This window comes from Pelodiscus sinensis, chromosome 18 (assembly GCF_049634645.1).
Source record: "Pelodiscus sinensis isolate JC-2024 chromosome 18, ASM4963464v1, whole genome shotgun sequence".
In the NCBI taxonomy this organism is placed as follows: Eukaryota; Metazoa; Chordata; order Testudines; family Trionychidae; genus Pelodiscus; species Pelodiscus sinensis.
The window spans coordinates 18,509,085-18,524,374 of NC_134728.1; the positions used below are offsets into that span (position 1 = coordinate 18,509,085).

General features: G+C 40.1%; 1 long non-coding RNA gene across 1 annotated transcript in view; it reads right to left on the reverse strand.

Annotated features, from left to right (window-relative positions):
- The window catches only part of LOC112546881 (uncharacterized), a 78,917-nt gene that overhangs the window by 32,310 nt on the left and 31,317 nt on the right, over window positions 1-15,290 (reverse strand). The window lies entirely within an intron of this gene.

The window sequence follows — 15,290 nt, forward strand, 5'->3', positions numbered from 1 at the left end:
TTTGTTCAAACCTTAATTAAATGTGCCAAATTTGCAAATGAAGGCAAGTTCCACAGTTTTTCTCTCCAGCTATTTTTTGAAATTGCTTTGAAGCAACAAGCTATGGAAATCTCTTCTCCCTCTTCACTTCCTGTTCCTTAACTCGAAATATACCTTGGCATTTTTCCTGGTTCTTTGGAAAAGGAGTGCTGTATGTAGGATAGGGGAGATAACAGTCCCGCTCTACTTGGACATGTAAGGTGTCCACTCCTGTAGTGTCCAGATGTGGGCACCACATTTTAGGAAAGATGTGAACAAGTTCAAAAGAGCCCGTGGAGAGCAACAAAAATGTTAAAGGGGTTAAGAAACTTAATCTATGAGAAAAGATTAACAAATCTGGACAGGTTTAGATTTGAGAAAAGAAAACTAAAGGGGGAAATGATAACAGTCTTTAAATATTTAAGGGCTTTTAAGGAGGACAGTGATCCATTGTCCTCCGTGTCCATAGAAGGACCGACAAGTAGTAAGAGCTTAATCTGCAAGGGTGATTTAGGTTACATATTAGGAAATGTTTCTAACTATAAGGGTAGATAACCCTGGAGTAGATTTCCAAAGGAAGCTGTGAAATCCCCATAATGGGAGGTTTTTAACAACAGGTTGGACAAACACCTTTCAGGGATGGTCTAAGTTTATTGGTCTTCCCTCAAGGCATAGGGCTGGATCTCATGACTCTTTGGAATCACTTCCTGCCCATTTCTATGATACCGTGATATTTGTTTCCCACCTCAAAGTTCTCAAAGCTACAGCCTGAGGTAAACAATAAGGCCTGATATATGTAGCCAATGCTAATGAAAAACACAGAAGGTTTATACCACAAACCATAGCACATATATAAACTTGTCTGTGGTTTGCTTTAGCACCCGATAAATATGTTCCAAAATCAACCATCCTTTCTCACATTGGGCAGTACTTTGCTCTGATAGTCATCTCACTGATTTCAATGAGCTCAACTAGACAGATCATCCTACCTGGTGATAAATAGAGAGGAAATGGACAAGGAAATCTATGCTGACATCATCCAATTGAAAGGCAATGAAAGAAGCTAAGGGGCAAGATGCTGACCAGCACAAAAAAGGCCCTAAATCTGGCTTTGTTAAGGATCTCTGTTCACAGCTTTAAGGCTATCATGGCTTCCCCTCCCATAAAGGAAGATGGCAGTTTAGCCACGTTCATGACGCTTCTGAGTTTATCATGGTTACTGCACCCAAAACATATCTAACAGACCTTATCCAGGCAAAATTCCCATTGCAACACAAAGGAGTTATAATTGTGGGATTGTGCCCTGCAAACTTGATTTTGCTTGAAAGTCTACTGAGCTGTGGAACTGAGAGGATGAATCTGCATTCTCCATTTTTGCTTTTCATACAGCAATCACTCTGTATCTGATTGATCAATCCTTATCCTCAAAGGAAAACTGCACAACACTTTTTGCTAGGCACCAAAAATCATGGACTAATTACAAACACTGGAGTTATGGCTTATTACTCCAATTTATAACCCACTAACAATGCCCCCAGCTGCCTTCCTGCCTTTTCTTGAGCCACTTCATCTTGAATGGTCTCTTGAAATATGTGTTAACTCTTTATGCTAAACAATCTGTTCCACCTCTTATTTAGCTGTGACCTTCTGAGTATGTTTACCAGATGTGAAGAGCTCTATGCAAGCTTGAAATGTTGTTTCTTAAATCAACAGAAGTTGATGTCATAAAATAAATTTCCTAACTCATCTTGCTTTTCTAATATCCTGGAACTGACATGGCTACAAAAACGCTCCATATAACACAATCTTGGCAGGTAAAATTTTCTGTCCTGCAATTTATTGACTAGGATTTGTGAATGAAAGGATGATGACATTGCATTATCCCTCTGTTAGACTCTTCTCATTCAGAGAGAGCATTTTTCTGATGATCTTATATAAATGTAACCTGCTTAGGTTAAACCATTTGCTTTCTCTCACAGCAAACAGCTGCCACATTTCATTAGCATCAAGTGATCACAGAGGAGCAAAAGGCAAATGCTTTCAGTTTCATAGGGTGTAATCTTTGATGTAGATATTCCCATTAATATGTTTTGATGCAAAATTTAAAAATAATATAAGCCTAAGGTTTGGCCCTCATTTGGATGCAGGGAATTTATTTAAATTGGTCAAAGAACCTTGAGTGCCACAATGAGTGATGAAATTCATTGTATTATATGGTGAAACTAAAGGAAGAATGCATACGAATTACAGCATAACAATCTAACGTTACACTTATACTCACATTCCTAAAATGAAACACCACCAATGAGTGATCAAGTCCAAGATTTAGTATGGATGTACAGTCCTTCCTTTCAGCTGTGCATGATGAGTGCCTCATAATTTAGGAGGTACTTCTATTAATAAATTAAGTAAATTATAAGAAGCTAATTAACATTAAATCTCCCTTTTTATCGTATTTATGCTTCTGCCACCATATTTACTGTTACATACCTCAAAATCCAAATATCTTCTAATTCCTTATTGGCTATTAATATCAAACACCAGGGCTGGCCTTAAGGCTCGGCAAATTGGGCCCATCCTCATGGCAGTGTAGCCAGAAGGTGAGGGGCAACTGGGCATGGGTGTTGCTGGGCAAAGGGGGTGGAGAGTACTGGTCAGAGGGACAGTGTGGCAGGACATGCTGGAAGTGCAGGGTTGGGGTTGGACACACAGGTGGGAGGAAAGTGCAGGGGTTGAGATGAAGGGGGCACTGTGCTGTTAAATTGAATTAGAATAGTCATAGCTTTGTAATAACTACACTTTTATAAATAAATAGTCATCTGTTATAAATACACATTTTAATAGAATCTTCAAAAGTTTTTTTTTTTTTAATAAACCAATGAAGAGCCTTATGGCATCTTAAAGACTAACAGATTTTTTTGGACATAAGCTTTCGTGGATAAAAAACGCTTTGTTAGATGCTTTGGAGTGGAAATTACAGAGGTAGGGATATATATCATCCACTTATATCAAAAGAAGGGAGTTACTTATCAAAATGTAGACCAGTGTTAATGAGGCCAATTCAGTCAGGGTGGATGTGGTTCATTCCCAGCAGCTGATAGGGAGGTGTGAATACCAAGAGAGGGAAATTTGCCTTTATACTGAGATAACTACTTTAAATCCTTAGTCCTAATTTGATTGTATTAAATTTTCAAATGAATTGCAGCTCTGCTGTTTCTCTCTGTAACTGGTTTTGAAGGGGAGTGTGTGTCCAATATACATGGCAGAGGGGTGTTGCTGGCACGTGATTTATTGACATCTCAAATAACACTCTGAAACACTTAATTTAGAACGAACTCCTTTTTGATACTATATAGTACTGCATTCTTTCTTATTAATGACATTAGTATGAAACAGAATCTTTGGCTTAGTCTACACTGCAGGGTTTTTGTGCAAGAAGCCTTTTGCGGAAGAGTTCTTGCACAAAAGCTTCTTGCTCAAAAGCGCATTCAGACCTCAAAGCGCATCGCAAAAGCAATGTGCTTTTGCGTAAGAGAGCGCCCACACTGCATGGATGCTCTTGCGCAAGAAAGCTCTGATGGCCATTCACAGAATGACCATCAGAGCACCTGTGCTTTTTCCGATAGGAGTTTCTTGCACAAGAAACCTCTGTGGAGTGTCCACACCTGCCTTTTTACGCAAGAGCTGTAGTGCAAAAAGAAGTTATTCCTCATGGGGAGAGGAATAACTCTACCAGCAAAAGCCTTCTGTTCTGTTGATTTTCTTGTGCAAAAACGCACTTGAGTTGTGGATGCTCAAAAACCTTGTAGTGTAGACATAGCCTTTATGTCTACACTACAAGTATTATAGTGGTACAACCACAGCATTGCAGCTATCCACTACAGACTAGCTATAGCAACAGAAGGGTTTTTTGTACTTCTGTAGTAAATACATCCACCAAGAGGTGATGGAGGAATCATTCTTCCATTGACCGAGTAGTGTCTATTCCAGAGCACAGTTTGTTTTAAATATGTCTTTCAGGGATGTGAATTTTTCACACCCACTATGCAAGATAGTTGTCATTGTAGAGCAAGCTTATTCCAGACTTCATGAATTCCTGTTACTGACACAATTCGACCCAGGCATAAGATAGGGTATATTCAATTGCACAGGACTGTTTCTTATGGAGGAGGAGTTCTGAAAATCAAGCTTATAATGCGAAGCTAGTTTCAACCTTAACTATGGAATGACCACTATTGCTCCATAATATTTTACACAGATCTACTGGCTATTCAAAGTCCTTAGAAACATTCTATAGCCTGTGAAGCAGGCAATTATTATGTCATTTTTTCAAGTCAAGCAACTTGTCCATGCCAAGATCCCCTCCTTAACCTCTAAAGCAGACTGCACAGATTATCTGAACCCAGCTGGTAACTTTATGGAAGCATTGTCACATCTCAGATACTCTAGATGTGCTCTTATATCTCAGTTCTGTTTAAAAGCTATTGAAACAGTTAGTCTTAAAGACATTTATAAACCAGATGTCACAGTGAAGTTCTAACTGGTCTGTAATGACTTGACTTTTTATAAAATACAGGGCGATAAGTGAGCTTATCATCTTTAGTGATAGAATGATTCAAGTTCAGGAACAAAAAGGGTCAGTCAACTAAGACATGATTTAAGCAGTTTCATACGTGCAGTTTAAGCAGTTTTCTGATAGTCTATTGTTGGAAGTAGCACATACAGGTAACATCTTTTTAATTTCTGTAGTCAATGACACCCAGAATCCAATTACAACTGTTTTGCTTTGATGTAACTGCAATTGAAGTGAAAAGTGAGTCAGACTCTCTAACTCCAGTGTAATGTAAATGATTAAACATAGCATTGATAAGGTATCCAAAGCTTGGAAAGGTAGCCATTCAGTAACCTGTCTGAACAGATGTAAAGATTTTAAAAATATTGTCAAAAGATTGTAATTAAAACGTGTTTTATTATTATTAATTATTAATTATTATTAATTATTATTATTAATTATTATTAACTCTCCTCTTAATGACCATTTGGAAACTTGAAAAGGAAATCAATATTCCAGTTCTTTCCCTTTTGTTTCATTGCATATGCAGAGTGTTTTATTACTCTCATGTTTTCATTCAGGGCTGGAGCAAATTTCTTTAATGCAGTTTCTTGAGCATTCTGGGCAATATACGCTGATGTACTGTTTTAAAGTTACTCTTGCATTCTGCACTGAGTACCCTTGTTTGCTACTGCACAAACAGTAAGGAATCCAATGGCACCTTAAAGACTAACCGTTTTATTATAGCATAAGCTTTTGGAAGTTGCAACTTACTTCACCATGTGCATAAAATGGAAGAAAAAAAACAGATACAAAAACAGTCACATCCGAGCTCATTCAATAAGGGTGGATGTGGAAAAAGAGATGAGAATATCTTAAGTGGAAAAATATTTATTGTAACGAGAGTGCCATTCCCAGGCTTTATTCAGACCCATTCTACATGCAACAAGGGCCCAGGGCATGGACCAGTGGTACCTTTGACTCACCCAACAATTTTGTTAATCTATCCAGCTACACACTTGGCCAACAGAAGAGTCTGTGCTACCTCAGGAACTCTCTTTCTGCCCCACTACTCCCACACACATAATACAGTTCTGCGGTGACCTCGAAGTCTACTTGTGCCATCACCAACTCAGGGAACATTTCCAACATGCTACTGAACAGTGCGCTAAACCATTCTACCAAGGCTGCAAGAAGCATTTTGCATGGACTCCATCTGATGACCAAAAAAAGCCTAGACTTCTACATAGAGTACTACATCCAACATGCACAGGCTGAAATTGTGGACATGCAGCATCTCTTGCATTATAATCTCAGCCGTGCAGAATGAAATGCCATCCATATAGTCTCAGAAACAACTCTGACATTATAATCAAAGAAGCTGACAAAGGAAGTGCTGTATTCTTTGTGACTAGTTCAGATTACGAACTGGAGGTTGTTAGACAATTCTCCAACACCACATTCTACAGGCCACTCTCCTCTGCTCCCACTGAGAAATCCCAAAAGTAACTACACCCTCTGCTCAAGAAACTACATGAAGAGGCTCAGGAACAAACCTTCACAGACACACACACACCCTGAGTCCCAACCAAAGGTATTCTGTCTGATACCCAAGATCCATAAACCTGGAAATCCTAGACTGACCATCAACTTAGGCACTGACACTCTTACAGCAGGATTGTTTGGCTATATAGACTCTCTCCTCAGGCTCTATGTTATTAGCACTCCCAGCTATCTTCAAGACTAACTTCTTGAGGAAACAACAGTCCATTGATGATCTTTCAGAAAACACCATCCTAGCCACTATAGATGTAGTACAGGGACCTCAAACCCACAGCCTGGGCCATATACAGATGGAGCATTTTCACAATCTGGCCCAGGAGTCTCAGCAGTTGGGGGGCGGGGTATGTCCATTCTCCTCCCCCAAGTACCTTCCCTTCCCACCACCACTCCACCCTCTCCCCCTCTATTGCACTCCATCCCTTGAGGGATGTGGCTCCAGGGAGCCTGTTGCGGGATGGCAGCAGCAGTCGGGAGCCCTTCACACTCTGCGAAATGGCAAGGAAGAGGAATGCACTCAGTGCACACATTCATTCCACTTCCCTGTGGCACTTTCCTCGGTGTAGAGTGCAAGGGGCCTGACTGCTGCTGCCACCCAGTGCCAGCCCCTCTTCCTCCCCCCCCCCAGTAATCCCTGAGGCTGCGTCCTTCAGGGGACAAGGTAAAATGGGGGAAGAGGGTGGGGTGAGGTGGGAAGAGGGTGGACACCCCCTCTCCCAGGCTGCTTAGACTCCCAGGCCAGACTGCAAAAATACTCCAACCATTGAAGGCTGGTGGGAGTTTGAAACCCCTGAGGTAAAAGCTCTCTATGCCAACATTCCACACAAAGATGGGACTACAAGCTGTTAGGAACTGTATCCCTTCTGATGTCACAGCACATCTGGCTGCTGAGCTTTGGGACTTTGTTCTCACCCTCATTTCAGATGTGGAAACAATTTATACCTTCAAGTCAGCAGCACTGCTATGGCCACCCGTATGACCCCACTGCACACCAACATTTTTATGACTGACTTAGAACATGTTTCCTCAGCTTTCGTCTGCAAGTGCCCCTCCTCTACTTGTACTACATTGATGACATATTTATCATCTGGACCCACAGAAAGGAGGCCCTTGAAGAATTCCACTGGATTTCAAAAATTTCCATCCCACCATCAATGTTAGCCTAGATCAGTCCACACAAGAGATCCACTTCCTGTGCAAATAAGTGATGGTCACATAAGCAGTACCCTGTACCAGAAATATGCTGGCCACTATACTTACCTACATGCCTCCAGCTTTCATCAAGAACATATTACACAATCTATTGTCAACAGCCAAACTCTAAGGGTACATCTAGACTACAGGGTTTTGTCGACAGAAGTTTTGTCGACAGAAGGTGTTATGCCTCGTAAAATGAGGTTTACCAGCGTCGACAAAACTGCTGAGTTCTGTCGACGTTATATCGACAGAACTCAGCGGTAGTGTAGACGCAGGTATAGTTTTGTCGGCAAAAGTCCACTTTTGTAGACAAAACTCAGTAGTCTAGACACACCCTAAGATACAACCGTATTTACTCCAATTCCTCCAATGGAGACAAATATCTACAGGATCTCTATCAAGCATTCTTAAAACTACAATACCTTCCTGGTGAAGTGAAGAAACAAGATTGAGGTTCTCTCAATCCAGAGCCAGGTGGGTATCCACAAGTCACTTACTACAGGGGAGACCCAACAAAGAAAGCAACATAACTCCATTGGCCATTACCTAAAGCCCTCAGCAAAAACCTCTCCAAAACATCATCAAGAATCTACAACCTATTCTAGATGATGATCCCTTGCTCTCATAGACCTTGGGAGGCAGGCCAGTCCTTTCTTATAGACAGCCCCCAACCTGAAACACAGCCTTACCACCAATCATATGTCCCACAAAAGAACACTAACCCAGGAACCAAATCAACCCCAATGACAACTCTGACCACACATCTACCCCAGTGACACCATCATAGGGCCTAACCACTATCATACTATCAAAGATTCATTCACCTCAACATTTACTGATGTGATATGCCATCATGTGCCAGCAATGCCCTTCTGCCATGTACATTGGACAAACTTGACTGTCTCTATGCAACAGAATAATGCAAAAAATATGCAAAAAATAAGGAGTAACGTTAGTTAGGACTAAGGGCTTTAGTCCGAATTAATGCATCCCAGCACGCACTTCCTGGTTTCAATCAGCTGTGATTCGAACTAGCGCGCCGGCGAGATCATGTTAATGAAGCACGGGATGTTGACATCCTTGCTTCATTAACTACTTCGGTCGTCTCCATTTGCATCCCTAGTCCGAACTAGGGATGCAGTGTAGACGTACCCTTACAGACTTATAAGTTGCCATTCTCAAGCAAAAAACCCTTCAAAAATAAAGAATTTGTATGCAAATTTTGTATAATTAGAATGAGTCTGAATAGGGACTGGGAATGGCTCTCTATTACAATAAGTAAATTTCCACTTTAAGTGTTCTTACTTTCTTATCCACAGCCATCCTGGTTGGAGTGTTACAGCAAAGATAATTCAATCTCTGTACCCCTAATATCTGTTCTTCCACTTTGTGCATCTGATGAAGTGAGTTGCTGCTCATGAATGTATATGCCATCATAAAATTGTTAAGTCTTTAAGGTGCCATGATATTCCTTATTGTTTTTTCTGAAACAGACTAACATGGCTACCTCTCTGGAATGCGCTACTATAGAGTTATTTCTGAGTATCTATCAGAACACAAAGGTTTATTATTTTGGGGTTTCATGTGAGTGCTGGGAGATCACAAACTGTCCTGTTACTGTATGATTGCTCATGAATTTTGGACTGTGTGACACTGGTTTGCAAGGTGGCTTATAGACACAGAGCTGTTACTATTATTTCTTTGTTTTATTGAAGGTGGGGGAGAGTTATGTCTCATCTATTTCTGAGTTTCTTTGGACTTAATAAACAATTATGGCATGAGGGCTACAATAAATATTTCAGGTTTACAAAGGAAAAAACCAACAAAGAAAATATTTTTGCATTTCCAAATGGATAGAAACTGTTTTAACCAGTGCTGAAAATTTTTAACTCTCAGTAGCTCACTAGATAAATATTCATGTTTTCTATTTCAGAGAAGCAGGTTATCACATAAGTAGAAAAACTAATTTTTAAGAAACTGTTTCCTTAATGCTAAGGAAAAACTGCAATACCCATTCTGGATTGTTTTTCACACACATATTAGTGCTGGTCTAACAGTTAAAACTGAAAACCATCTTCTCATGTGCTAAGAATCAGTCAGTAATGCTGCTATGCAGAATTAATGCCCACCATTTCTAAACATAACTTTGTGCCAGTAATTCCAATAAACCCTCATTTATTCGGTTTTCTAACTTGACTACAAGATTTCCTAAGAGATGAAGTTTAGTATACAAAGTTTCAGGTTATGTAACTAAAACAAATGCAGTGCTTTTTAAAAAATGGTGGGTTTCATTCTATTTTATTGGAATGTTGCATATAATGTCAAATTATAGCATTGCATTTTAAGTTCTCTCAAAGCACTTTTGAAAATACGTATCCAGAACATTTTTTTTTTTTTACAAGAAACCTAATTAATCCATTGTTGAGCTCTGATAAATTGCAGTCTCTGAAAGGGAATGCTCTATTAACCTACAGTGCCACCTAGCAAAAACAAATATCCATTTTTTGCAGATGTACTTTTAAAGGGGCAGCCTGCAACAGCATACTAAATAAAAAGAGAATAAAAATATTTTAAAATGATTTTGATCAGATATTACATTGATGAATGGAATAATAAGCCTCTTACAGAGATTCTGAAATTCTAGACATTTTGAAAGTGTTAGGCCAAATTCTCTATTGACTTCTATGCAGCATAACATAGTTAAAATAAATGAAATTGTATTGTAAGGGTATAAACCAGGGCAGAATTTATCCCATTATTGTAATTTTATGATATAAACCCGCAATCCAAGGAACTTCCTAATGAATTAAACCTACAATATGAGGGCACAATAGCATTAGCACCTTATTTGAGGACAAATCAAAGATTCTCTTGAATTGCCATGGCACTAGAATACCCAATCAACTTGTTTTCTCTTTGCATGCTTACAGTTTTGCTTCTAGGTCCATGTGTGATTTGGGGAGCTCAGCATTGCGATGCGATGAATATTTAGATACAATAGGTGAGAGAATACCACAGGCAAACTTCATAATCTACATGCAGTCACCTGGATAATTCATATAAATCCTGTTCCTGTATGGAGAATTTGCAAGGGCATCTTAAGTAATTGCTGTAGAAAAAATTGACTTTTGCAGTATATTTTCTTCTATTTTTGTTAGTTTAAGTTCCATAAATCCTTATCCAATTTATTTGGCAATATTTCTTAGTTTCCTCACTCTTTACCTGTAACTAACTTTACTTGACTTGCTTATGTCAAATCCTTCTGAGATGACTGAAAAATACTGTAAAATTCAAACAGACATATTAATCTAGAGAGAATACCATCCACTTTTTGGAGATTGAAAATATATTTGTATTACCCTATGTATTCACTTAGACCTTAATTCAGAAAATCAGTTAAGTATGGGTGTAATTTTAGGCATAGGAGTTGTCTTATAGAATTCACCGGTGACTATTCATGTGCTTGAAGTTACACACATTTAAGTGTTTTAAATCAGATGTTGGCAGTCTAGAAAATATCAGCATTCCAATATTCAATAAAATGCTGTGAAAAAGCTCAGTGTGCCTGATGCAAAATTTGAATTGTACACTCATCAGAGCGAGGCACAGGTGTGTGTGTGGGGTGGGAGTGTTTGTATGCAACTGCCAAATACTAATAATACAAAAATAATTATTACAAGGCTCTTATTATTCATGGGAGCAGAGGGACTGGGCTCCGAGTTTCCCATTGCCAAAGCAGGTACTCTAACTGCTAAGCTAGAAACTTTCTCACACTTTTACATTAATGACTCTTTCAGCATTTGTCCAAAATGGAAGAACTTCAAGAGGAGAAACTGACAGAGGCCCAGATCACAATAGCCTGTAGCCCAGGGTTAGAAAATGATCCTGAGAGACAGAAAATCCCTATTCAGAAACCTCTTTCTCCAACAGGAAGAGTGGGAAATTGAACCTGTTCTCCCATATTCCAGCTGAGTCCTCTAACACTGGGCAAAAAGTTGGAAGGTGGGCAGCACTTTTACCACTGCCTCTGAGCATGCATATTGAATAATGCCCTATCCATGAGATGAGAGGGCAAACACCAATCTCCCCCTGGTTTGTAGCTCACTCTGGATCTTGTGCAGGAAATAAACATCCAGGCTGTGTCTACACTGGCCAGTTTTTCCGGAAAATCAGCCACTTTTCCGGAAAAACTTGCCAGCTGTCTACACTGGCCGCTTGAATTTCTGCAAAAGCAGTGACTTCCTACTGTAAGAAATCAGTGCTTTTTGCGGAAATACTATGCTGCTCCTGTTCGGAGCAAAAGTCCCTTTTGCGCAAAACTTTTGCGCAAAAGGGCCAGTGTAGACAGCTGAGATTTGTTTTGTGCAAAAAAGCCCCAATCACGAAAATGGCGATCGGGGCTTTTTTGCGCAAAAGCATGTCTAGATTGGCCATGGACGCTTTTCCGCAAAAAGTGCTTTTGTGGAAAAGCGTCTGTGCCAATCTAGATGCTCTGTTCCGAAAATGCTTTTAATGGAAAACTTTTCCGTTAAAAGTATTTCCGGAAAATCATGCCAGTCTAGACGTAGCCCCGGAGGCCAATAGTGAGGTAGTAATGCACATGCTCATTGGGCGAAAACATAAGTGCCTAGGAAATTTTTATCCTGAAAACTTAGGCACCTACAAGGATAGGGGGGGAGATTTTTCTGGATTCTGGTGGATCTTAGAAGTAGGATTTAGTCAATATAAGTACCTTTCTGGGCTTGGATCTGGGCCTAAACAGGATGGAATTATTTAAATCAAGATGATTTATATCATTGACTTAAGTCACACTTTAAATCACCAAGAAATTTTTTTATTTAAATCAAGTAACCAAGAAAGCTAAAACTGACAGCACTTAAAGTTCACCTAATTTTGGAGTAAATTCCACTGAATTCACTGAATTCTGTTTTTTGAGAGAACAAGTATAGAATGGGGTTTCCTTGGAAAAGCTAAGATATGCTGAAGTAAAATAGGAAATAAATATATGGCATCACCATTATGCTCTGTGGTCATGATGTTCCAATAAGGGTCATGTATTATGTAATATAAAATAAGAAAAGGTCAGTCAGTGGCAACTGGCAACTTTAGATTTCTCTTACTGCAGCTTTCTGTATTGTATACTTGAGTGATAGACTCTAAATCTAGTTAACTTATTAAACAAGCCATAAAAATTATCTTTTTTCTAGGAACACCCAACACAACTAACAGCCTGTCGGAGTCTTGAAGAACGATGCATTGCAGAGTTAATTATTTAAGTTACTAACTAGTTGATCCACTCAGCCATATCCACATCATTTTCTCTCAATAAGCAATTTTTCTTATGTTGTTTCATTCTTGCAACTAGGCCCTGTATCATCATCTTGCACTGCTTACACTTGACACATTTTCCTTTTTTACACAGGGAACAAATTTTTTTCAAAATAGTCCCTCTTACACTCAGAAGCCACAACGGTTTTTCTGTGAAAAAAGTATAGGGGAATATAAAAAGCTGTGTATATGCTGCATAATGTTTTCTTTTTCTTTCCACTCCACTTCACTGTTCCTTTCCATGCTGCCCCCATCCTTTCCTATATATTCTCTCTCTTTAAGGCAATGTCTCAACTAAATCCCCTGCCATGCTTGGCTATGGTCCACCACCACATAAGCACAGAACAAAACCAATCCCATCCAGCTTGTGTCTTTCTTTACACTTGTTACTTTTTAATGTGCCAAGAAATAGAAATTGAAAGCCCAGAACTTTCAAGAAGCAAGAACTGGTAGTTAGGCTGGATAGACCAGAGCCATTAATTCATTTTTATGAGACTGTAAATGTGTGTGTGTGGCATATTTGTGATGAGATGTAAATGCAACTTATTTCTAAATGAGACATTTAGCATTTTATTGATGATTTTTTTAAAAAAAAATTGAAATCCGATTTAAATCAAATAAAAAATCAGATTTAAATTTAAAAATCCATTTTTTTAATCATCAATTTTTATCCACCTTGGGCCTAAATCTCAAGCTGCCTGTGCACCTGCTCCCAGAGGGTATGTCTTCTAGAGAGGAATGCAAATGCAGCTGAGCGAAATTGCAAAATGAAGCGCAGATTTCAATTTCCCGCACTTCATTTGCATTATCACATCCAGGCGCTATTTTGAAATATCCTATTTCAAAAAAAGAAATGCAGTCTAGACAAGGTTATTTCGAAAGAAATCCAACAGGTATTTTGGCTAACATTCTGAAAAACAGAATCTCCCTAGGTAATCTGTTCCAGTGCTTAACTGGCCTTATAGAAAGTTTCTCAGTATCCAAAACAAATCCCCTTTGTTGCAAATGAAGAGTATTACTTCTTATCCTGGACATGGATATCAACTGTTGGCCATCCTCTTCACAGCAATCTTTTACATGTTTGAATTCGTATACAGTAATTCCTCGCTTAATACGTGCCCGCTTAACATGTTTCCACGATAGCACAATTTTTTTTTTTTTAGGGAACATTTTTCAAACAACACGACCCGTCCCTGCAATAACACAATCTCCCCTACTGGCTGGCTGGTCACCAGCAGCCGCGCGGGGCTTCCCCTGCCTCCCTGCAAAGCAGCGGAGGTTTGCTGCTCGCCGCACTGTACCCCGGCGACCCCCTCTAGCCGGATGCTTTGCTCCCTCTCCTCCACCCCCTCTTGCAGCCAGTGGCTGGGTTTCCCCAGCTGGCTGATCACTGGCACCTGCACAGGGCTTCCCCCTGCATCCGGAGGTTTGCTGCTCACCACACCATTCTCCGGAGACCCCTTCTGGGGATGCTTCGCTCCCTCTCCTCCCCTGCTGGGAGCCGGCAGCTGGGTTTCCTCAGCTGGCCGGTCACTGGCAGCTGCTCAGGGCTTCCCCAGCAACCCCCTCTGGCTGGATGCAAGGAGGCAGGGGAAGTCCCGCACAGCTGCTGGCAACCAGCCAGCTGGGGAAATCCAGCCGCCGGCTGCAAGCCCCCTCCCCTGTCCTTCCCTTCTCCAGAGCCAAACACCTCCCCTCCCTGCTATAACCCAGTTCCTTTCTCCCCCAACCTTACGCCCCAGTCCCAGCTGCTAACAAGTGCAGGCTGGAGCTGCGAGCACAGGTGGGCTTGAAACGCAACCCTCCCTTTCTATTATTTTCAATGGGAAAATTGACTCCACATAACACGTTTTCACTTAGCACAATCATTTTCTGAAACACATCTACCATGTTAAATGAGGAATTACTGTATTCCACCTCAGCCTTCTCTCCCCTAGGCTAACTGTGTCCAGTTCTCTCAATCTTTCTTCATATGTAATGATTTCTAAACACCTTATTGCTGTGGCTCTCCTCTAGACTCTCTCCAATGTGCCCATTGTTCTTAAAAGTGTGGCACCCAGAACTGAACATTGTACTCAAACTGAGGTCTTACCACTAAAGAGCACAGCAGAATAGCTACCTCCCACATTATATATGAAGCTCTTGTTAATATACCCCAGAATGCCATCTTTATTTTTAGTAACAGCATCATACTATTGATTCTTTCACTTTGTGATCCACTATAACCCAAGATCCTTTTCAGCCACACTGCTGCTTAGCCAGTTATTTCCCATTTTGTATGAATACCATTGATTTTTCCTTCTTAAGTGTAGTACTTTCAACTTGCCTTTATTGTATTTCATCTTGTTTCAGACCAATTCTCCAATGTATCACGATTATTTTGAATTCAAATTCTGTTCTCTGAAGTGCCTGTAACGTTTCCAACGTAGTGTCATCCCATTAGTATAACACTCACGCAAACCCTCGATGTTATTAATAGTGGAAGTGCTAGTGCCAATTTTTGCACCCTTAAAGCTTTTTCCATTGTTACTATCAAGGGAGCTGAAGATGTGACAGACAAGTAGTGGGTGAGTTTGTACAGATTTTCAAAGTGCAACAAGTGAGCCACTGCCAGTATCAGAATTCCTAATCAGTA